This window comes from Anastrepha obliqua, chromosome 6 (genome assembly GCF_027943255.1).
Source record: "Anastrepha obliqua isolate idAnaObli1 chromosome 6, idAnaObli1_1.0, whole genome shotgun sequence".
Taxonomy (NCBI): domain Eukaryota; kingdom Metazoa; phylum Arthropoda; class Insecta; order Diptera; family Tephritidae; genus Anastrepha; species Anastrepha obliqua.
The window spans coordinates 42,037,239-42,062,456 of NC_072897.1; positions in this window are offsets into that span (position 1 = coordinate 42,037,239).

The window sequence follows — 25,218 nt, forward strand, 5'->3', positions numbered from 1 at the left end:
AGAGAAAATCAGAGGCCTAGTGGAGTATTGCCAAACCCACAATCTAACCCTCGTAATTAGATGCGACGCCAACTCCCACAATGTGGCATGGGGAAGCACGAATACAAACAACAGAGGTGAGTCACTCCTTGAATTTTTATTACTTAGTAATATAACAATAGTAAACAGGGGTAATAAACCCACTTTTGTAAACGCAATACGACAAGAGGTACTCGACTTAACTCTAATTACTAACAAATCTTTGAATATGATCAGTAACTGGAGAGTCTCGGATGAGGACTCAATGTCTAACCACAAACACATACTCTTTGACCTAAATGGGGTGGTAAAGTTCTCCACATTTTACAGAAGCCCAAAAACAGCAAACTGGAAAAGATACAATGATTGTCTTTCAGCTAAGCTTAATAACAGCGTAAGCAAAATAACATCAACAGAGGAACTAGAAGAAGCAGTAACAGAAATGACTGACTCAATCATGGCCTCATATCAAGACTGTTGTCCACTAAAAATGAAATCCTCCACGAAGAGGGTTCCCTGGTGGAACAACGAACTTGACAAACTTCGGAAAGCAACGAGAAAACTATTCAACACTGCAAAGAAAACAAACAAATGGGACGAATATAGGAAATCCCTAACTAATTATAACAAAGAACTAAGGAAATCCAAACGAAACTCTTGGAAAAACTTCTGCGAGGATCTAAAAGATACTCCAGCAACAGGTAGAATCCAAAAATCACTTTCCAAAGGTGACTCAAGTCCCATAGGCACACAAAAAGGTCCAAACGGAACTATTACCAACACATTCGTAGAAACACTAGAGCTCCTTCTAAAGACTCACTTCCCAGATTGTAAAAGTCATGACCCATCAATCGACAATAGTCTAGACATGGTAACTCACCATCAACGGAGATCTACGGTCTCATGTGTCAATAAAATCATAAATTTCGAAAGGGTAGAGTGGGCAATTAACTCCTTTAAACCTTTTAAATCACCAGGGCCGGATGGAATATTCCCAGCACTTCTATCCAAAGGCACTGTGGAACTGATCCGAGTCATGGTGAAAATCTTCAGAGCTAGTCTAATATTGGAATACATTCCAAAGATATGGAGGAAAGTGAAGGTAATATTTATTCCTAAGGGAGGTAACAAACTCCCTGATTCTCCAAAATCTTACAGACCGATCAGTCCATCATGTTAAAGACAATGGAAAAACTACTCGAATACCATCTAAGAGAAGAAGTAATCTTCAAAAAACCCCTTCATAAGCTGCAATTTGCTTACCAAAAAGGGAAATCCACAGTCACAGCACTGCACACACTCGTTGTCAATATAGAAAAGGCCCTAAATCAAAAAGAAATAGCCCTATGTTCCTTTATGGACATAGAGGGAGCCTTCGACAACGCAAATTACAAATCCATGGAAACAACACTCGAAAAAAGAGGTGCAAACCCAATATTAACACACTGGATAAGCCAAATGCTTAATCAGAGGATTATTAAAGCCTCGTTAGGCCAAGCTGAACTTAATGTCACAACAGTAAAGGGATGTCCGCAAGGAGGAGTTCTTTCTCCACTGCTATGGTCCCTACTAGTTGATGACTTGGTGCAGCACCTAAACAATAAGGGATTTATAACCATTGGTTATGCAGATGACATATCTGTTATAATAAAAGGCAACCATGAAAGGACACTAACAGACTTAATGCAAAATGCCTTGAGTGCAACATGGGTCAAGTTTCAGACCACATTGACCCAACCCTCTCTTTAACAAAAGGATACACAGTTACCTTTCCTGAGAGGATCGAGTGGAAAACAAACCCGAAATGGATGAATGATGATTTACAAAAATGATACACTGATGGATCAAAAACACCTTATGGTGTAGGAGCAGGTGTAGTGGGGCCCAGAATCCACAAATCATACACTCTCACCAGGGACACCACTATCTTCCAAGCGGAACTATACGCAATCAGCCAATCAGTCCTAAAAGCTTTAGATAGCTATACATACAACTCAAAAACCCTCTTATAATGCCACAAGGCACTCAATAATCTGGCATCCAAAAACAATGTCTCATTAATTTGGGTACCGGGACATGAGGGATATGACGGCAACGAAAAGGCAGACTTTCAAGCCAAAAAAGGGGCAGATGTAAACTTCATCGGACCTAGTCCTATGTTCGGATTCAACAAAAACAACCTAAAACAAAAAGTAAAATACTGGGCCAAAACTCTATTAAATCAGCATTGGAACAATGTAGAGGGTCTTAGACACTCCAAAAAGTTCCTAAGTTTCAACGCTAAAAGAGCCAACATGGCCCTCACGTTAAACAAAAAGAGCATACGCACTCTCACAGGCGCCCTCACGGGTCACTTCACCTGCAACAAACACTTACATAAATTAGGCATAACTAACACCAGTACCTGCAGATTCTGCTACGAAGATGAGGAGTCTATGGAACATCTCATTATCGAATGTCCGGGGTTGACGCATAGAAGGAAAAGGTTTTTAAACAAGTTCATGCTTACAGATGAAGACCTTCAATCACTCACTCAGAAGGAGCTGGTACAATTCATAAGCATACTTAACAGTCAATAGACAGCATAGGGTGCACAATAGATCAATATGGTCGCAGTGCTAAAGGGCCACACCTTAACCCTTTACAACCATTAACCATTAACCATTAATCATATACTAAAATATACTAACAACAATATTGTTGCGTAAATATGTAAATATTAATATAATGCTGCGCTATTAAAAAGCTCTCGAATTACCAAATTCGTTCACAGAGTAAGCACTTCTCCAATAACCTAACAACAACAATAACTTAAAATTTCGCGTGCACTTACTTTCAGCGGAAGTCGTACCACCGTAATATTGTATCGCTATTGCCCAATAAGAACAGAAACAAAATATATTAGTGCGTAAACAATTTTATTGTATCGCTATTGCCCAATAAGAACACAAGCAAAATATATACTAAGTGCGTAAGCAATTTTATTGTATCGCATTGCCCAATGAGTGGACTAAAATTGCATTGTTAGCAATTCCATATGTAAAATAAACAAATATTACAATAAAACATTCTAAATAAGAACACAAACAAAATATATTAGTGTGTAAGCAGTTTTATTGTATAAAAGTAGAAAATTTCAATACAATTTTTAAGTTCTTTTGCCAACTCCAACTCCACTAGTTTCATTTTGGAGCTAATTGGCGCCCGAGAAGTGAATAAAATACCTGGACACTTTGCAAACGCATAGTTAAAAAAATCGTGAAAATTAGGGCGATATCACAAAACTAAACGCGTTTCATCAAACTGATAATCCTGTTAAATGCAAGTGCATAGTTAAAAAAATCGCAAAAATTAAGGCGATATTAAAAAACTAAACGCGTTTCATCATACTGGTAATCGAGTTAAATGCAAATGCATATTTAAAAAAAGCGTGGAAATTAGAGCGATATCAAAAAACTTGCCGCGTTTCATCATAATGATAATCCAGTTAAATGCAAATGCATGGTTGAAAAATTCGTGAAAATTAAGGCGATATTCAAAAGCTAAACGCATTTCAGCATACTGAAAATTCAGTCAAATTGGATCTGAGCTAAAAGTCATCAACCACCAAAGCTCATCGACCGACAGTCACCGAACAGTGGAATAATATCAAGTATCGCATCCCGCACCATAGTAGGGGAAGGAAAACCCCAAACAGGATCATAGCGGAACGATCGGATTTCATAGAGGCAGTAAACTTCATAATACTGTAAGATATTTTTTTTTTATTTTAAGCATTTTTATATTAAACTTTGAAAAGGAAGTGTTAGAATAACACAAGAATACTAGTTTGTGAAAAGTTCAAAAGTAATAATATAAAAAAATTAGTATATCACACAAGAAATATCTAATTAAAATGGAACAAATTGAAAATGCGATAACACAACTACCGGGTGCAGTTAACGCACAAGTGGAGCAAATGAGGACAATGAGTGCTAGAATAAATCAGTTGGAAGCAGTGGTTAGTCCTCCTATGAAATGCTAAATTTTAACAATCCCATCAACTTGACTGAGGTGGACCTGCGGGAAATAAATAGGTTGCCCGATAGTGTCAAAACCCTGTCAACCTTCGAGTGTGATCCCGTCCAATTTATTTCGTGGGTTCAAAATGTCGAGTCGACATTAAGGGACTATGATATAGTAAAAACAAAACCGATTTATCGAGCCAGCCATCGTCAAATTAGACAAAAAATAAAAGGCCCTGCAAATACAGCCCTTATTTCTTATAATATTTTCGATGAAGATTGGGGGAGAATTAAAAGCTGTTTGTCACTGCACCACGCAGATAAACGTGATTTGAGGACCCTTGAACATGAATTAGGATCATTGTCTCAGAAACATTTTAACGTAGATCAATTTTTCGCAAGAACTAATCACCAATTATCACTTATACAATAGTAAATAAAATAAAAGGGCCAGACTACTCATTAGGGGATTGAGTGGCGAATTGTCCAGGATGCTAGTCATCCAACGACCCAAAAACTTATCAGAAACCTACTCATTCTGCCTTGAAATACAAAACCTTAATTTAAGAAACTATTCTATTTATCCTAAGAATACAACCATTCCAATTCAAGCGTCTAGATACCAAATAAAGCAAAAGCAATCTTTTACACCGAGAGAATTAGGTCCTGCAGAAAAAAACAAAATTTACAATAGGAATTCAGAGATCCAAATTCCACCACCACCAAGGCTAACACAACCTAACCCTCCAGTTCCAATGGAGATAGATCCTTCAATTCATTCGAAGAGAGTAAATTATATGAACGGAATAGAAAGCACACCCGTGGTAAGGCAATCTAACAATTTTGGTGAAGTGTCGCTAATTTACATACATAGATAACTTTGAGCTATAGTTATTAACGATCCTACTTTCAATACATCTAGTTTACGAAATACTGAAATTGTATCTGACAATAGCTCATAATCTTTCTATAAGGCGGGGATCTATTACTTTTATACCACTTTATGGTGGTAAGAATAAAATGCATACGGGTACTTCCATTACAAAATTTATATTTCAAAAAGATTTTCAAGCGTTTACTATATGTTGCTTCCTGTTCCTTGTTCAAAAATATTCGCTTGTGCCAAACTGTATTACAACTATGTTCACAGGTATGACCAATTTAGGTAAGGATGTTTGTCCGTCCGTGCGTACAAAGACTCAACTATAAATTAATAGAGTTCAATGAAACATATTACTCTTTGTCCAATGTAATTTGGTATCGAAAATTGGCGATAACGGTCAATAACCACGCTCACATATCATATCTTTGTCATTTTCAAAAAACTAGATTTACTAGTTCAATTAAAATGACTGGTGTTGCAATTTTAATTCAAAATTCTTGTTGCATATAAGATTTTATTTCCGTAATGATATCATGGCTTTTGTAGCTACAACAAAATAGTCTTGCAAAATTTTTTCAGGAGAAAATATATGAATGCCAGAAAATCAAGATTCTGATGCAGGACGTGTGATGGCCCTTTGCTTCAACTTATTTTTTATAGTTATCACCAGGCTCTTTAATAATTGTTGCTATTAATTGATAACGACCATAAATCTATTTGTGTATCGCAATGAATATTATTCAACTTATTTTGTCACTTTTAAACGTAAATAAAGGCTGGAAACCTCGCTAAGCTCTTTTGAAGATCAGTCATTTTGAATGGCTTTGGAATAAATAGTTATATCAAACAGCTGGTAAATCTAGTATTAATTAAATAAAGTTAAAATTATAATAAAAAATATTAAAATTAAAAAAAAAAAATAATAAAAAATATTAAAATTTGATAATACCGAGCCCACTTTTCTGTATGCAAAAAATAAATTTCCATCCCTCTGTCTAATGTTAGAAGCAATACTTCTCATTATTTATGGGTTTGTATGGTTGTGCGCGGGTATCTAAAGTTTGCCGTAAAAGCGTATATGCACATGAAAAGTCTCCTAAATAGCCCATTCTTTCTAATTTCATTTCAGCTTTTCAAAGGCATTATCAAAAATTTGAATTAGTTATTTATTTTTAGGACTATTGTAAAATATTACAGTAAATTTATATTTGTTAAGATAATAGATAGATAAAAGATATGTGTTAAGATAAAATTCAAAGCTCAAATAATTCAATACAGAGTAAATTTTAGAGCCAGGGCTTGTGCTAAGTGACACAAAAGTTTGAAGTCGCTAAACCATTCAAAAAATGGGAAATTTGGGAAAAAAGGTTGTACAACTAGAATATTAGATTAGGTTAAACTGGTTGACTTACAGTCACGCATACGAGGTATGTTCAAAAACAGTCGCGAATTCTGTGTTTTTTTAATTATTTATTAATTCAATAATAGTTATTTTGTCCTCTTCAAAGTAATCCACATGGGATATTATACACTTGTGCCAACGTTTTTTTCAATCCTCGAAGCACTTCGAAAAATCATTTTTTTTTTTTGTTCAGCTCCTCCTTCGATGCCGTCTTTATCTCGTCAATCGTAGCGTAGCGTCGTCCTTTCGTTTGCCTCTTCAGTTTCGGGAACAAGAAAAAGTCACAGGGGGCCAAATCTGGGCAATACGGTGGCTGTGGCATCATTAGTGTGTTGGTTTTGGCCAAAAAGTCGCGCACAATCAATAATGTGTAAGCAGGGGCGTTATCGCGATGCAAGAGCCAATTTTTGTTCTTCCACAAATCCGGGCGTTTCTGGCGGATTGCGCATAACTTGCTTATTGACTGTTTTAACCTGTGGCAAGAACTGATGATGCACAAGGCCTCTGCAATCGAAGAAAACGGTAAGTAAAACTTTTACATACGACCGAACTTGGCGCGCTTTTTTCGGAGGTGGTTAGTGCGGCAGCTTCCATTCAGATGATTGAGCCTTGGTTTCCACGTCATAACCATAAACCCACTGTTCGTCACCAGTTGTGACCCTCTGGAGCAAATTTGGGTCGTCGTGGACAGAGTCCAACATCTCATTAGCAATGTTCATGCGATGCTGCTTTTGGTCGAAATTGACAACTTCTCTAACGGTGATTCGACGATTGGCCAATACCATTTTCTTCACTTCATCAATGTATTCGTCTGTTGTTGAGGTGATCGGGCGTCCGGCACGATTTTCGTCATTCACAGCTTCTTGGCCTTCTGAGAACATTTTGTACCACCGATAAACGTTGCTTTGGTCCAAAATAGATTCTCCGTATGACTCAGTAAACATTCGGAATGAATCCGCGCACATAATTTCGTTTTTCACACAAAATTGTATACAGGTTCTTTGATCTATCTTTTTGAATAGGTAAAAATCGAAGACGAGCGGAAACATGTGCAAGCAAAGCAGCTGTCAACCATCAACTGAACGTTCAAATTGAGTGAGAGACATGAATACCAATATAAAAAAAAAAAAAAATAATTGGCGCATACACTTCTGTTAGGTGTTTGGCCGAGCTCCTCCTCCTATTTGTGGTGTGCGTCTTGATGTTGTTCCACAAATGGAGGGACCTACAGTTTCAAGCCGACTCCGAACGGCAGATATTTTTATGAGGAGCTTTTTCATGGCAGAAATACACTCGGAGGTTTGCCATTGCCTGCCGAGGGGCGACCGCTATTAGAAAAATGTTTTTTATTAATTTTGCTTTCACCGAGATTCGAACCAACGACCTCTCTGTGAATTTCGAATGGTAATCACGCACCAACCCATACCAATATACCAATATTGGTCACACCACTGCCTTGTAGCACAAATGTATCAGAGAGGGGGATATACTATACACCAGGCCGCCCCATGCATCCTTTTACATGCGTAGAGGGCATTATTGGCCTTTGTCGCCCTTTCCTCCACATTTCGGTTCTACAGTAGCTTACTGTCTAGTACTACCCCAAGTTACTTTGTTTGTTGTTTTAGAGTAAGTGCAGCGTCTTATTCTTCTGCGAGCTAATCGATTTTTGACCCACATATATGTATATAGTGGGCTCTATACCTAGCATCTCTATGCTATTCATTATAGCCTCCTTGGACACGTTATTGAATGCCCTTGAGACATATAGAAATGTGCCTAAGAGATATTCCTTTTATTTTACAGCTTTCTCTATATTAAGTACCAGCGAATGTAGCGCACACTCTACAGACTTTCCCTACATATGAGCGTGTTGAGCTTTGGACAGGCTGCCTGGAGCTAAAGAGTCTGTAATACACGCGTCTAAAGTCTTCACAAACGTTTTTAGAACGAACGTGGTCAAACCTATCGGTCTATATTCTTTGAGTAAGTAGTTAGTATTGGTCGCAATACCAACACAACAACAAGCAACAATTTTTAAAATGCATACACTTAGAGCTATCGCCATGCACATTCTGTACGATAGAAAAACGAATGCCGAGATCCGTGAAATCAAGGATATTAACAAATTCACCAGAAAAAGAAGAAAAGAGTGGCGAAAATATGTTGAAAGGATGCACTCTGACAGAATAACCAAAGTAGCTTTGAAAAAATGTTATGAGGTCACAAAGGCGACCACGCAGAAGATGGAACGAGTGCTAGCCATCGAGCTCGCCAGATGATTTCAGAAAACACAACAGCAAAATTCATTTTTTACTACCATCATATCTCACAGTTTAAATATTAATACATAGAATCAATAAAATATTGATACATATTGTATTTTTGTAAATAACAGGAAAAATTCCTAATAAAAAAAAATAAAAGAATTCTTAAAGGCAAGTTGCCGTTCAAGGACATTCCTGCGTGCTTAGGTTATTCATTCACAACACCCTTGCGAAGATTTAATGCACTGGAACATCGATTGTCACACCCTTCTACCCCGAGAACATATTACATGGTATTCATGGAAGAGTTCGAAAGTTCAGGGTATATGCAGTAATGATAGTTCCAAAACCGAAATTGAGCTAGCCTAATTATTTTATCCCCCCTCATTGTATTTTGATGCTAGGCATCGACAAATTTGAGTGTTATCTTCGATGCATCTCGTTGGGCCTCTACGCTTAAATCGATGAATGACATCGAGATGGTTAGACGTACAATACTCGTACAGAGCGAGCTGTTATTTTGCTTTATTTTCGCTTACATTGTTTTACACTTAGAGTAGGCATCAATATGTATTAGCAGCTACTAGTTAGAGAAGAATATCGTTTCAATACATTTTATGAAGGAGCTCGGCGAATCAGAAAACCCAAACATTCCAGCTAAATACGACCACGTACGGAATGGCAGCAGCACCATATCTCGTAGTACGTAGTTTACATTACCTTGCTGATCAACATGCATCGCAATTCGTTGTTGGTGCAAATGTGGTTAAATGTTCATTATACGTTGACGACATGCTGTGTGATGCTGGCTACGGATAAAATGTGAGGTAACAGATTTGCTAAAAAAGCTGGAAAAATGGCACTTCAACCAACAGCGTTTTAGGGATGAATACAGTGTTAAGGATTTGAGCCTCCATACCTTTGTCGGTCCAGTCGGCTAGCCTTTGTCAATAGTTTTTTGGATCTTGCCTCGGCAAAAATCCCAAGGTACCCCTTTTGGTACGTGAATGATAACACGTTTCCTTTTTAATTTTAAATTTGTATTGATGTTCAAAACATAAGCGCACCATTTAATAGCTAATTAGAAATTTTTTTCTTTAATTTCCACGTTGAAGGAATGGCTTGTGGGAAAGAACCGCTCTCGTTCGTAAAAGTAAAAATCGATTGTTGCGATTCCTACTAGGAGTTGCCACTTGAAAATTGCTAATTGATTGTTGAATGGTCCTTGTAATGGTGTTTTATGACCGCTAATAAGAACGAAAACAAACTTTGATTTCGGCAGTTCTGGATGTATGAAAACTGTCGGCGAATCATGAAAAGATGTTTCAAGAGGCTTCACTCTGTTTAATGAAGTGATAAAATCATTGTCGCTCGTTTTGATTATAGAGTCGTTGAAAAACTGTCCAGGAATTGTTAGTGTTTTTTCAAAAACAAGCTCAGCTGGAGATGCATTAAGATCGTCTTTCCCAGTGTGGAGTAGCCTGATCTTCCATCGGGCGCGTTCCAGGTAGTGGATAGCGGTTCCAACACTCGCGTGATGACTCAAAGCTGGCATAGAATCAGGGTGTCATCCGCGAACCAAACCGGCTAGGGAGGAGTCTCGAACAAAAACCGACAAAGGTGATGGAAAACAAAGGATTGATTCTTCCAGGTGGAGGCCCCAACTTTTACCCAAGTTTCCTGCCTTTATGAGCGAGACCGCATCCTGGAGAAGTCGGGGGTTGCTATTGCAATTTCTTCTCTTTCAGAGACGGAGAATCGTTCCCCGATTTCGGAGGCCTGCATTGTGAAGTCAATGCGGTGGCGGCACGGTCTCTCAAGGAAGCTGCGAAACTGAAGAGTAAGGCAAGGAGCAAGAGGAGAATGCGGCTGGCGTAGCTCATGCGGGATAAATCCTCATGAGGCTCTGTCGGCCCTTCTGCGCCTGTCTCTTCCAAAAGACCTCGGTCAGCGGAAGCAACACCCACAGAAGCCACCGAATCCTCGGTGGGTACGGGCGCTCCCAAATCGTCTTGCTCTCAACGTAAGCAGATCAAGACGGTGGCTGAAAGCAGCACATCTCCTTGCCCTGAAGCTGCTGCTGATGTTCGCGCCACGATCCCCCAAGGTACGAGCGTGATTTTGGCGCCAGTCAATGTGGCAGACGATGGTTCTGCCAAGCCTCGGTCCGACCGCCACCTCGACAACAACTCCAACTGAGCTTTCTGCCCGGCGAAAATTTCGTCAATGGAGGAGGGCGAGATTTGCCGAGGACATCCAAGGGCCAAGCCATACTATAACGAGAAGGCTGCTGACCCATGACCTGTAATTTTGATTGTGATCGGTAAACTGGGCCTGACCATCAACTGACTAATGCAGAAATCAAATACTGCAACAGCCTGCTGATACGTTTGGTTATTGCCTCCGATCCTGAAGCCAACACGAAGGGCTATGAGACAAGGGACGACACTATAAGGGAGAGGTGCGCGTCTCTGGCCAACTTCAAGTGGACCGGGACCGTGGTCAATAACGGGCCCCCACGGAGATTACTCGCTTCCCGGTCTGCAGCGAGGAGAGCATATCCCTCAGGAAGGCCATCTAAAGGATTCTGGATCCCGATCTGTCTACAGCGGATGCCCTGCACTGCCTACGTACTCAGAATCCGGGCATCAACACGCGGCTTTGGCGAATTCTCTCGCACACCAAGGGAAGCAACTGAAAACGAGAGGAAGGAGCTTCTCTTGTAGTGCGAATGGATGAGGCCAGTGTCGTTGTCATGGGCTCACGGTACGGTAACCGTCTTAGTCTCTTCTTTGGGACTGTCATATTCCATGTCTATCCCGAATGAGTGGCTCAGTTCCTCGTAGTTCCTGTAGTTCCCGTCCCTTGACAGTGACATAGGGGCCGCCTCTGTGGCTTTAGCGCGTTGAAAGGGGCCACGGTATTATATGACAGGAGTTCGCGTAGACCTAGGAACGGCCTATAGTATCACTTCTAAACCGGGCCCTCTAGTCTAATGTTGCTCAGAACTGGCAGCTATACCGTCATGTCCAGAAGAACTACAAGAAGCTATTTCAGGAGTCGAAAAGAGCTTCTGATAGGAAATTCTGCAGCGGTATTGAATCTCAGAGTGACACGGCGAAATCGGTTAGGACCCTGGAAAAGGGCCCAACTGCAAGGCTGGGGTTAGTTAGGAAATCTGATGGATTCTTAACAGAGAAGCAAAGTGAGACACTCAGCTTGCGGATGGAATCTCACTTTCCAGGCAATCAGATAAACGTCGGCCGGCAACAGCTCTTATTAAAAGATCTGTTGTCAGAGCTGCTACATGTTCTCGGCATGACTGGTACGTTGCCAGATCTGTGGTGTATGAGGCCGCCATTCGATTTTCCATAAAATTTTTTGACGGCTACAAGTCGCCCGGACCAGATGGCATATATCCTTCATGCTGAAGGAAGGCGCAGAGTTCGTGACAGCAGTCTTGAAGAAAATATTCACTGCATGACTGGCACTGGCTTATATACCACGTTCTTCTAGGATGGTGAAGGTCGCCTTCATTCCTAAAGTTATAAGAAATGACTGCACCAGTCCCAATCAGAAAATGACTGAAATGACAAACGTAGTGATTTCACAAATCCAGATATGGCTGGCGGAAGCGAGCCCCGAGTTGGCGCAACATAAGACAGAGGCGGTGCTAATAAGCAGCAGAAGGGTGCGTGACGTTGTTAATATCACAATCGGGCCAATAGACATTTTGGCGAGGAAGATTACTGAATCCTCACGCAATTACGGAGAGTTGCTGGCAGTAATGGCAAAGACGGTGGAGCAATGGAACGAACGGACGTTAGACCTATTGCTTAATTCCTTCAGTACAAAGTTGGCTAGACAGACGACATGGGGATGTGGATTTCCAGTTTATCCAAATATTGACAGGACACCGTAGCTTCAAATTGTACCTTCTGTGCCAATGATACTATTGAATTATTATTATTATTAGGCTTCTGCGTACCGCAACCAAAATAGATCTATTGTGCAAAGCCTGTTGTGGTACCCTATATTTTAAGGTTTTTTTTAAATTTTAGCACATTCTGAGATTTTTTAATCCATCGTTTATGTGGAGGGACGGCAGTACCACCAAGGTAGCCGATTTCTGCCTAGTGCAGAACATTTATAAAGAATTTTCAGTGTCCATTTCACAGAATCTGCAGATAATGGTCTCAGAGAAGCCAATTTTGTGTAACTGATATCTCAGACTAGAGTAGCTTGTAAAGTAGACAGTTTTAAGTCTACGCTGCTAAGTGAAAGTAGTTTATCAAAAATTGTTTCGCTTGTCGTTGATCGAAAGAATTTCACCGGTGTACAACGAACTTCTTCACCTCCCACCTCCTGAGAATTTCGTTGATGGGGCCCTTTTTAAGTTTACCTTTATTTGATAGATGGTCCGCTATTTCATTTCCCTCGTATCCAGGAACAATCCCAGTAATAATGTATAAAAATTCCCTAGCATATTAAGGAGATTCAGGCGGTTATGTACCATTTTTGAGGAGATTGTAATTGATAGAATGGCTTTCAAAGCCACCTGACTATCTGAAGATATATATCTTTGGCATGTATTTCTGCCTGGAGGATAGTTCGAATCAATTTTTTAATTTAGGCCCGTTGATTCACGCCTCTGTTCTACTATCTTCTAATTGCAATCCATCAGTGTACCATATCTGGAATCCAGGTTTGAAGGTCACTCGGACCAGATGTCATATATCCTGTCATGCCGAAGGAAGGTACAGAGCCCGTGACCGCAGCCTTGAATAAAATCTTCTCCGCATGCTTGGCATTGGCCTATATACTACGCTCGTGGAGGATGGTGAGGGTCGCTTTCATCCCAAAGGTTGGAAAAGACGACTACACCAGCCCCAAAAGCGTTAGACCCATCAGCATGGCCTCTTTCATGCTGCAATGTCTCGAACGACTGGTGGAATTGCGCATACGTCAGAAGTCGGTGGAGGTTCACCGTCTGTCTCCATTACAGCATGCCTATCAAAGTGGAAAATCCTACGCGTCGGCAATGCAAAACCTTGTTGCTAGGGTAGAGCTGGCCATCGACAGGAGAGACTACGCTATGAGCATCTTTTTAGACATAGAAGGGGCGTTTGATAATGCCAATTTAGATAGTATGTGTTGCTCTGCTAGTATGCACGGCGTAGACCAGGTGCTAGTAAATTGGATTCGTTCGATGCTGGTCCAATGAATCGTCTAGGTGCGAGCAGAGGAAGATCTACTGGTGTCATCCGGGGTTAATAGAGATTGCCCCTAAGGCGGTTTGCTGTGTTTATTGTTCTGTTGCATGGTGATGGATCCTCTGCTCACCACCTTAAACGACTCGGGAGTCTACGCACAAGCATATGGGGACGATGTTGCCGCTTATGAACATCTGCCGGAAAGTGCAGAAAACTCTGGGTATTATTGACCCTTGGTGCTGTGCGAATAGGCTATCGGCAAACCCCACCAACACTGGTATTGTCCTCTTTACCACAAAGAGGAGGCTTGATGGACTTATTCTGCCTAAGCTAAAAGGATTCACAATCCAGCTATCCAAAGAAATTAAACACTTTGGAATAATTATCGATAGTAAGCTCCTCTGGAAATCACACGTTGAAACAAAGACATCCAAATCACTGGCAGCCTTCTGGCAGTGCGAGGCTGGTTTTGGGAAAACGTGGGGTCTTTCTCTAACAAGATCCTATGGATCTACACGGCTGTGTTAAGACCTATTATCACCTATGCGTCAGTGGTCTGGATGCGTAGACTCCCTCTCGTGGGAGTTATAGGACTATGAATAAGTTCGTGCGGTTTTACAACAGATGGCGTAACTTGATTATTATTCCATCGATCCACATTTCCAAACATTCATTGGAGAGCTACTGTCGTAAGGCACAAACGTCAGTATAAGTTTTTTATTTGAAGCGTAAACAACAATATTTTTACCACACTTGAAAATGTCGAATTTCGTGCCAAATAATGTGTTTTTGCGGGGAATTCTTCTTCATTATTTTAATATGAAGAAAAAAGCAGCCGAAAGTCATCGTATCTTGGTGGAAGTTTATGGTGAGCATGATCTAGCTGAGCGAACGTGCCAGAAGTGGTTTGCACGCTTTAAAAGTGGTGATTTTGGCTTGGAAGACGAAGAACGCGAGGGTGCGCCGCCAAAGTTCATGGATACCGAATTGGAGGAATTGCTCGATCAAGATCCGGCTCAAACGCAAGAAGAGGTTGCAAAAACTTTGGGAGTTGATCAATCAACCATTTCCAAACGTTTAAAAGCCATGGGAATGATCCGAAAGGTAGGCCATTGGGTGCCGTATGAATTGAAGCCAAGAGACGTTGAACGCCGTTTTATGGCATGCGAACAACTGCTTCAACGGCACAAAAGAAAGGGTTTTTTGCATCGAATTGTGACTGGCGATGAAAAGTGGGTCCATTACGATACCCTGGCCATGCTTCAACATCGACGTCGGCGCAGAATATTCATGGCCTGAAGGTTATGCTGTGTATCTGGTGGGACCAGCTGGGTGTTGTGTATTATGAGCTACTGAAACCGAATGAAACGATTACGGGGGATGTCTACCGACGACAATTGATGCGTTTGAGCCGAGCACTGCGAGAAAAACGGCCGCAATACGCCGATAGACACGACAAAGTTATTTTGCAACATGACAATGCTCGGCCACATGTTGCACAAGTGGTCAAAACATACTTAGAAACGCTCAAATGGGATGTCCTACCCCACCCGCCGTATAGTCCAGACCTTGCGCCATCCGATTACTATCTCTTCCGATCGATGCAACATGGCCTGGCTGACCAGCACTTCCGTAATTACGATGAAGTCAAAAAATGGATCGATTCGTGGATTGCGGCAAAACCGACCGAATTTTTCACAAAGGGAATCCGTGAATTGCCAGAAAGATGGGAAAAAGTAGTAGTAAGCGATGGACAATACTTTGAATATTAAATTTGTAACCATTTTACGTCAATAAAGTTTCAAATTTCGAAAAAAAACCGTACGAACTTATTCATAGTCCAAGGCCATCTGTTGCGTCAGAGCTTTCCCAACTACTTCAGGCCCGGCATTATGTGCTCTGATTAGTCTACTACCACTTGATGTTTTCATCCAAGGAGAGACCTTAAAGGCCATCTGCAGGCTGAAACACAATGGGAATTGGAACGGCCCCTGTTCGGCATTGGAAAACAGAGTAGGCATGGACTCCGATCCAACGATCCTTGCCATGCCCCTTGACTCCATGCCATCCAGAGTCGTGCTTGACAAGAGATACAGTGTGGTGCTGCCAGAGGCTTAAAATGAGCCCGGCAATCACTGTTTTCGCATTTTTACGGATGGCTCCAGGATCGAGAACGACTCCGGCTCTGGTGTCTACGTGGAATCCAGCGGAACAAAACTGCACTTTGCTCTTGAAATGCATACATCTGAACTATTTTGGCCTGGAGTCCGTTCTGCCACTTCCTTCTGCAGCCATCAAAGCTACGGTTAGCAAACGGTTTACTATAACCCATAAGCGAGCTTTTCAGGCTGAGAGAGGCTGCAGATGGACAAAACTAATGTTACCTGTCATGTTCGACCGACTGTCGCAGTTCCTCCTGTCATTAAGCAAAAGGGACTGTAGAAGCCTGGTTGGACTGATGACGGTCCACTTTCTATGGGCAAAGCACATGGAAAAGGTGGGCATCTCAGACAGTGCCCAGTGCACAGTGCGGTGATTGTTCAAAACATTATTGGCTTCACATGTTGTTTTATTTCTTAAAATAACACGTGCTGCCTTTGATATACAGGTGCACTGAGTTATTGGCTGATTCTGTGTACATAATAATTATTTCCCAGAGAATTCGGGTAAACTTCTCATCACTTCAAGTAATTCATTACATACTATGTTTTGATCTACGGTCTGTACAGTAAATTCTTTTACATTGTTGGCTATCTGTTTAGTTCTTCGGTCAGTCGAATAATATCTGCACGAAGTGTCTCAGTTTGGATTATCATTAATCGAGTAACTAGTGCTGTTACTTGGTTGTTGTCCATTTCGCTTGAACTTACTTACTTATGTTGTAAAATTATAATATGTTCGTATTGATGCTTGCGTCTATGACCCGATTTACACGAGGAGACATCTGGAAGGGAAACATTTTGTTCAAGGGCGAAAGACGGTCGGGGAAGAGAGAAGGGATTTTGTCTCCCGTACTCGGCGACACGCTTTGCTCTTCTTATTCGTATTTCTTATCTTAAAGTAATTTTTGACAGTTGCTTCATTCGTTTTCTTCTTTTGTGGAAGAAAGTTCTAAGTTATGTGTTGGTTTTCAATCAAACGGAAGATAACAACGATGACAAACATCCGAACGCTGCTTGGGAAATGCACGATCATTTTTGCTAGTAAAGTAGGTATAATTTAAAATAGTTATGGGACATGGTTATGTTGATTTCTAATTTTTCCCTGCATTTCTAGATACTCAAGTTAATTTTAAGTTAATTATTTATATATGAAGTATTTTTAATTTAATTTTTTTTATTCAAGTATAAGAAGTTATAAATATATTTCAATAAAAAAAACAACAAATTATTTATTATTTAACCAGTTTGCATTTTTCATTCATATATTTAAGAAACTGTTGTCGAACGCTCTCTGCTTTACATGTAAGCGCGTGCTAGAATACATCCGAACCAGACGATGCTAAAGTATTAAATGTCAAAATGTCGCGGAAACATTTTTGCCCGTGTGTACGCGAATGAAACATCAAAAGAGAATTTCCAGTGTCTCCCTTCCAGATGTCTCCTCGTGTAAATCGGGACTATCCTCGGAGTACTTGGGTAGTGTACAGTTGAGGTTTAGCGTGTGGAATTCTTGTACTGTGTACACCGTTGTTTGTAGTCCCTCGTAAAATGATCCTTACTGTTAGTATTCATGATCTGGTTGATTCAGTTGACTTATATTTTCACTTTCTGGCTTATTGTTACTTTTAAGGATGTCTTCCTTCTGCAGGTTACAGGCTTGTTGAGTTGACGTAAGGATTCGTTTCCTCTTTTCGTGTATTTTGCAGATCACCGGTAAATTATTTTGTTGCTTCTAGGATTAGTGGAAACAGTTCAGGGGTACTTTTTTGTAGTAGTGGTACCAAGGGTCAGCTTTTAATTTTTCTGCCTTGTTGGACTTTTTTATTTTCTCACTTTACTTCGAACGTCATTTTTTTTAAATGACCATTTAATTTTAGTCCTTCTGGCAAGATCGCCAATGAAAACTTACTGCTAGGATAAGGGTAAAAAATAAAACTGGTACTTCATATTTTCTTAGTATATTCCATTAATTTCCTAAAAACCTTATAGCTACCGTTATTAGTTAGTTATCGATGATAAAAGTAAGAGTGCTTGATACTAGTATTTTAATCGGTATCATAAAATATATTGAGAAATGCACAAAGGTCTTTGTTTCACATATCTTATCAGACCGATAAAGTCCTACCTTAAACTGTTTAAGTCTGGTTGTTCTCAGTACTTAATCAGTTCTTTATTTGTTATTTCTTATCTTTATTATGAACCGGTTTCGCTTGAAAAAGATAACCAGCGTGTGCATTCGCATAATGCTCCTCTCGTTTGTGCTTTAAGTGAATTTAATTTAATCTCGGGTTCTATCCAACTAGATTTTTCTTCTTCGAAAAGTGTATTTTTAAATTCTTTATATTCTATTTATAAGGTATTTAAATTATGTTCGATAGTTATTCTACTTATCGTTGTAATTAGTATGTAGGAACTTGTGTTTATAGGTCAAAAATTAATAAAAACTTCGTGAAGGGAGTATTCACTATAAACATAGATATGCAAACATATATTTTGTATTGTCATACATACTTGTATGTTCTCATAAATCTGCAAGTAACATTCTTTCATTCGATTTTGTCACTTTGTCAGTACTGATTATACATACATATATACAAACATACATAGGGCAAAAACTGAAAAAGCTGTTATTGTCCTTATTGTCTTTGTTCTGTAAAACAAGCGTTTCATGTGAAAGTACGCGTATCTAACAAAGGGAGAAATTGGCGTAACAATAAATTTCGGTACGGCAATCGACTCGTTTGAAATATGCCGATGTTAAGGTCGCACGACACGATAAAAAATTAGCCATATAAATGAGTATATACACATCCGCTGATATCCACAATGGATTAACATTGTCACTCTGTCATACATACATAGTTCAATGCTTGACAATTTTTGATGAGTTGTTAGATTTTATATGAGGTTTTTGTACATACAAAGTTCCTTACCTACATACATATATAGTTGTTTACGAATGGACCCAGGCATATTTATGGTTATGTGTGTATAAATACGTTCCCGAGGTTGACAAACCTCCCCGTTTAGGTTCCCTTCATTTTCGTCAGCGACATTGTCTAGTGATAACCAAAATTATTTTATTAATGGTATAGCAGCAAACAACATCATTAACAAAGTTGAAACAGCAACAAACAATGCGAAAAATTTTCAACAGTCAGGATAATGCGTAAATAGCTAAAATAAATAATGGCAGCATCAATCTCTTTGTCGTATCCCATTGGGAAACAGCTAGCGGAACAAACAATCACATCAGTTCCCATCTACGAGTATAACTTGATTGCTGGTGTTTGCGTTGATTCAGTTATTCGCTGTTATATTCAGACCTTGTGCTGTTATGGCCCTGCAGGGAAAATCACTGGTACTAAACTTTAGCAGCTCTAATGAAAACGAAATTATAACTGAGGTCCAGTTAATCACGCTCTTGAGCAAATCGATTTCATCGTTTATAATCCTGTTGGAGCTTTGGACATTAATAAATAAATTGTGTAAAAATAATATAAAATATTTTTTATTGCGGTTACAGTTAGAAATATTCAAATTCATTAATAATTTTTAATTTTAAATCTAAGATTTGATTTGCGTGATTATATTTCCATGCAATTTGCTGTTGGCTGGTAAAACCCAAAATAATGATCCTAACCGTTCTAGCTTATGACTATTATGCGCTGCTTCATCAGGCTCATTCTGAAACTTTTCGTTCATAAAACTTTATAATGGTACTAAATTTTCCAGGTTTTATATGCAACACTTTGACATACCTATATTATATAAAATTTAGCATGATCAATAAATATTCAAATATTGCGATTCTTCCAAAGAATATATATGTATATAATAAAGTTAAATCGCAACTCTTCATAAGATCGCGGCAGGCAACGAATCGAAGTAGTACTTAATGCGGTTTATATTAATCAATATTTAAATGTTTGAAAAGTATATATACATATGTATGTATGTAAGTGCGGCCGCCGTAGCCGAATGCGTTGGTGCGTGATTACCATTCAGCACTCGGAGAACGTAGGTTCGAATCTCCGTGAAACACCAAAATAAAGAAAACAGTTTTTTCTAATACCGGTCTTCCCTCATCAGACAATGGCAAAACCTCCAAGTGTATTTCTGCTATGAAAAACCGCCTTCGGAGTCGGCTTAAATCTGTAAGTCCCTCCATTTGTGAAACAATATCAAGACGCACGCCACAAATAGGAGGAGCAGCTCGGTCAAACACCCAAACGGGTGAAAGGGTCATTATATACATATGTATATATTGTCATCCGCCCTGTTTCGTATTCACTACGACAGAAGAACAAAAAAATTCAACACTTCCGTTAATTACATATTGAACTAGCAAACCCGGCCCGCTTCGCTGGGCACACTTAAATAGAATAGATATGGTTTAGAACAGAAAAGATATGGTTTTCATATTATTTATTTCTTTATTCTTTATTCAAGCGGTTTGACATAAACAATATTTTTTGTTTTTCTATTTGTTTTTGAGTAAATATAATATATAACACCCAACACCATGGGTGAATACTGGTTCTTCTAAATTCATCCCGCATGTTTCTAAAGTTTGCCCTTGTGATTTATTGATAGTTATTGCAAATGCTAAACGAATGGGTAGTTGCAAACGCTTGAATTCAAATGGCAATTCAGGTGCAATCCGTGGAATTCTTGGTATTAGAACGTCTTAATTCTTGAATTTGCCAATTAAAATAGTTGCTTGGATAACATTATTCATCAATCGTTTGACTACTTCATTTTGTTCTTGACGTTCTTCTGATGTTGCGTTATTCCGGGCATTTCTCATGCGCCTATTATTATTTGTCGAAGGACCAATATGATTACGTGATTGTCTTGGCATTTGTACTGTAATAAACATGATTGTAATTATGGTATTCTGAGATTTTAAAACATGTTTTTTTTTTCAATTTTGTGGATTATATTTTCGATGCATATGTGTTTAAAAGCCCAAGTCCACATGGTCAGGATTATTTTATTTTGTTATGATTTTCTTAAATCATTTCTTTTCTTCTGAAAATTGTTGACAATTTGCATGATAAGACTATTAATCTTTTCATCAAAGTTACGCATTTTTCGTGCTCTTCTTTTGCATCCTTTAACAATTTCTTTTGTTTTTTCATTTTTTTTTTACCATTTTTTTCACTCATGGTGTATCGTAGCTTATCGCATATCAACCGAAAAAATAAATCCACAAAACATAATTTCATTTGAACATTCGGATTTCACATTAAATTCTCAAATTTCGTAAGAAATTATTCACTGTTCCAAAATCCACCTCAAAAACATTCACAAAAAATCTTTACACTTTGCACTTACGCCTTCTCCTTATGGCGTTCAAATCAGAAAGAAATATTGACACATTGTAACTCACACTGTCAATTTGACAGTTCAGTTCCGCCCCAAGCGTTAAAAAAGTAAACGACATTATGGCTGGTTCAAAAGAACGTTGTACGCGTTGCCAGTGTTCCGAATTACAACCAAACTTTACGAAACCCATTTTCAATACTTACTTAACAATGTGTGTAAGTTTGGTTTAATTCGGTGCAAAGACACGGCGGGTCCACGTTTTGGCATATATTTCGAGACCCTAGTCATCAATAGGTATGAAAATTACCCCGCATTAAAGCACTTATCAACAGCTTTCATTTGATACCCATATTGTACATACACAACCAAAGGTTACCCGGGTCCACGTTTTGACCTATATCTCGAGACCCTAGTCACGGAGCGGCATGAAAAATACTCTGTACTAAAGCATTCACCAACAGCTTCCATTTGATATCCATATTGTACAAACACATCCTAGGGTTACCCGGGTCCAAGATTTGGCTTATATCTCGAGATCCTAGTCACTGAACGGTATGAAAAATACTCTATACTATATAAATCATCAACAGCTTCCATTTGCTACCCATATTGTAGAAACACATCCTAGGGTTACCCGGGTCCACGTTTTGGCCTATATCTCGAGACGCTAGTCACGGAACGGTATGAAAAATACTCTATACTATAGAAATCATCAACAGCTTCCATTTGCTACCCATATTGTACAAAAACATCCTAGGGTTACCCGGGTCCACGTTTTGGCCTATTTCTCGAGACCCTGGCATCCGATTCTTAAAATTTCAAAACACAAACCTTTTCCTCAAATGTCTCTTCAATGTGGCAAAGTTTGCTTAAAATCGGTTGAGCCATTCTCCGTTAAGTTCATCACAACCCGAAAAACGGCTGAATTTTTATATATAATATATAGATATAATAAAATTCAACGGTAAAAATGGAGGTATTTTACGCAACTAATACAGATAAATTAAATTAACTTTTTGAAGATTACAGAAAATGCTGCGAAAAAAACGAAAAACCCAATGGATACCCCCGTGAAAATGTTTAGTATTTCATATGAGAATAGAACAAGAAAAAATCTACAATTCCACACATGCGGCCGCAGTAGCTGAATGCGATCGGGCGTGACTACCATTCGAAAGTGCGTAGGTTAAAATCTTAAAATCTCTGTACATGAAACACCAAATAATAGAAATAGTTCTTTCAAACCTCTGAGTATATACATATCTGCCATGAAAAAGCTCCTCAAAAAAACTATCTCCTATTCGGAGTCGACTGAAAACTGCAGGCCCCTCCTTTTGTGGAACAACATCAAGACTCACACTACAAATAGAAGGAGGAGCTCCACTCTCCTGTAAGCGCCAATAATACACAAGTATGTACATATATAATAAAATATATAGATACATACGGTATATATTGAATATAATGAAATATTTAGAACAATTTACTTCCATATTTTTTTTTTTAACAATTAAACAATTAAATCGTACAACTATTTGTGTACACAGATAAACAAAATTCAACTGAAAAACGCTCACCCTTACGTTTTGTAGGGGGTGGACGTTTGCCTGGTCTGAGTACAATTGTTTGAGAAAACGAAAATTTGACATGTTTGATAAATATGTGTATATGTACGTATATAGGTATATACACTGCAGATAAATTTTATAAATTTTTAAATATCAGGCGAACAAGTAAACTTTATTTTGGGTCCTTGATTACATAACTGTTTTCAGACTTATCACGTAAAGTTTTAAATATTTAGCAGGGAAGTTTTAGAGCTTTACAAGTGAGTTTTTATTCGTTTATAATTACAAATTGCCGCCGTAGCCGAATGGGTTGGTGCGCGACTACCATTCGGAATTCACAGAGAGAACGTCGGTTCGAATCTCGGCGAAAACACCAAAATTAAGAAAAACATTTTTCTAATAGCGGTCGCCCCTTGGCAGGCAATGGCAAACCTCCGAGTATATTTCTTCCATGAAAAAGCTCCTCACAAAAATATTTGCCGTTCGGAGTCGGCTTGAAACTGTAGGTCCCTCCATTTGTGGAACAACATCAAGGCGCACACCCTAAAAGGGTGTACGTGCCAATTATATATGTATATGTATATAATATATATACTTATGTACATTACATATATATAATTACAAATCTTTATTTGAATGCTTACAAATTATAATACATACATATATGTTTTTCTAAAACTTATGCATATTTTCACACTTCGCGGCTCCCATAATATCCAAATTACATTTCCTGTTAATATAGCGTTTTTCAATAGGTGCGCTTCAAATTTTTTCCGATAGGGAGGGCGAACGACGCAATATTTTTTATTTTTCGCTTGTCATTTGTAAACTTCATTAGTATACATTTCATCATGGAACGTACACACTTGAGCAACGATTGCAAATCGTGCAAATTTTTTATGAAAATACGGCATTACGGCCATTTTACGGTCCATTTAACAAGCCATCCCGTTCGACAATCGACCGTCTAGTGAAAAAATTTGTATCTACGTTTTCGCTACATAATGTTCCGGTGCCAGTGAGAGCAAGAAGTGCACGAAGTGTTGAAAATATTGCTGCCGCCAGGGCTTCAGTTCAAGAAGACGCAAATGTGTCGCTCACACGACGTTCTCAACAATTGGACCTTTCTGTGTCGTCATTGTGGCGAATTTTGCGAAAAGATCTTGGCCTACATCCGTACAAGATCAAGCTGACACAAGAACTGAAGCCGTTTGACCATTTGAAGCGACGTCGATTGGTAAATTGGGCTGAAGATCAACTCGAAAATGATCCAGATTTTTTCCAAAAAATCATCTTCAGTGATGAAGCTCACTTTTGGTTCAATGGCTTTGTCAACAAGCAAAATATGCGTTACTGGGCAGAAAGCAATCCACACGTGATTCATGAGCCACCGTTGCATCCCGAAAAAATCACTGTTTGGTGCGGTTTACATGCCGGCGGCGTAATTGGCCCATATTTTTTCGTTGACGAGAACGATCGCCACGTTACTGTGAATGGAAATCGATACCGCGACATGATAAACGATTATTTTTGGCCGCAATTGAATGGTATGGACTAAGACGACATGTGGTTTCAACAGGACGGAGCCACAAGCCACACAGCACACGCTACAATTGATTTGTTGAAGAGTAAGTTCGATGAGCGCATTATTTCCAGAAATGGACCGGTCGAATGGCCGCCGCGTTCGTGTGATTTGACGCCTCTACACTATTTTCTTTGGGATTATGTGAAGTCATTGGTCTACAGTAACAAGCCGGCGACGATTTGTGAGCTCAGAGCCAATATTGAACGCGAAATTGCTGGAATTTCGGCCGATTTATGCAAAAGAGTGGTCGAAAATTGGGTTCAACGATTGGACTTCGTAAAACGTGCACGCGGTGGTCATGCAAAAGAAATCGAATTTCATACTTAAATGTATATGTTCAAACTCGATAATAAAAAACAAAATTAGTTAAGAAAGTCAAACCGTTTGTGTTTTATTCAAAAAGTTGAAGCGCTCTTACTGAAAAACGCTTTATAAAGTACCAAAAGTCATCAACGCCAAAGTAACTGTACGAGTACAGTCAAATGAAATAGCAAAAGCCCACAATAAATTTCTGTTGTCTGAGAGTGTTAAGTATATTTTGTGTTATTACGAGCAAAAAGTGAATAAAAAACAAGATAGTGTGCTTATTGTGAAAGCAGGTATATACACATATGATATTTTTAAATGATAAATGATTTTCCTTCAAAAGTAGTTCTAAGCACACTATTTCGTTGTTTTTATAACTGTTACAGCTATGCAACAAAGTACTTAGTACGAATAATTTGTAGTACATTTCACAGAAATAAAATCTTATGGCCCTCTCACCTAGAATGTCGACGAGACGA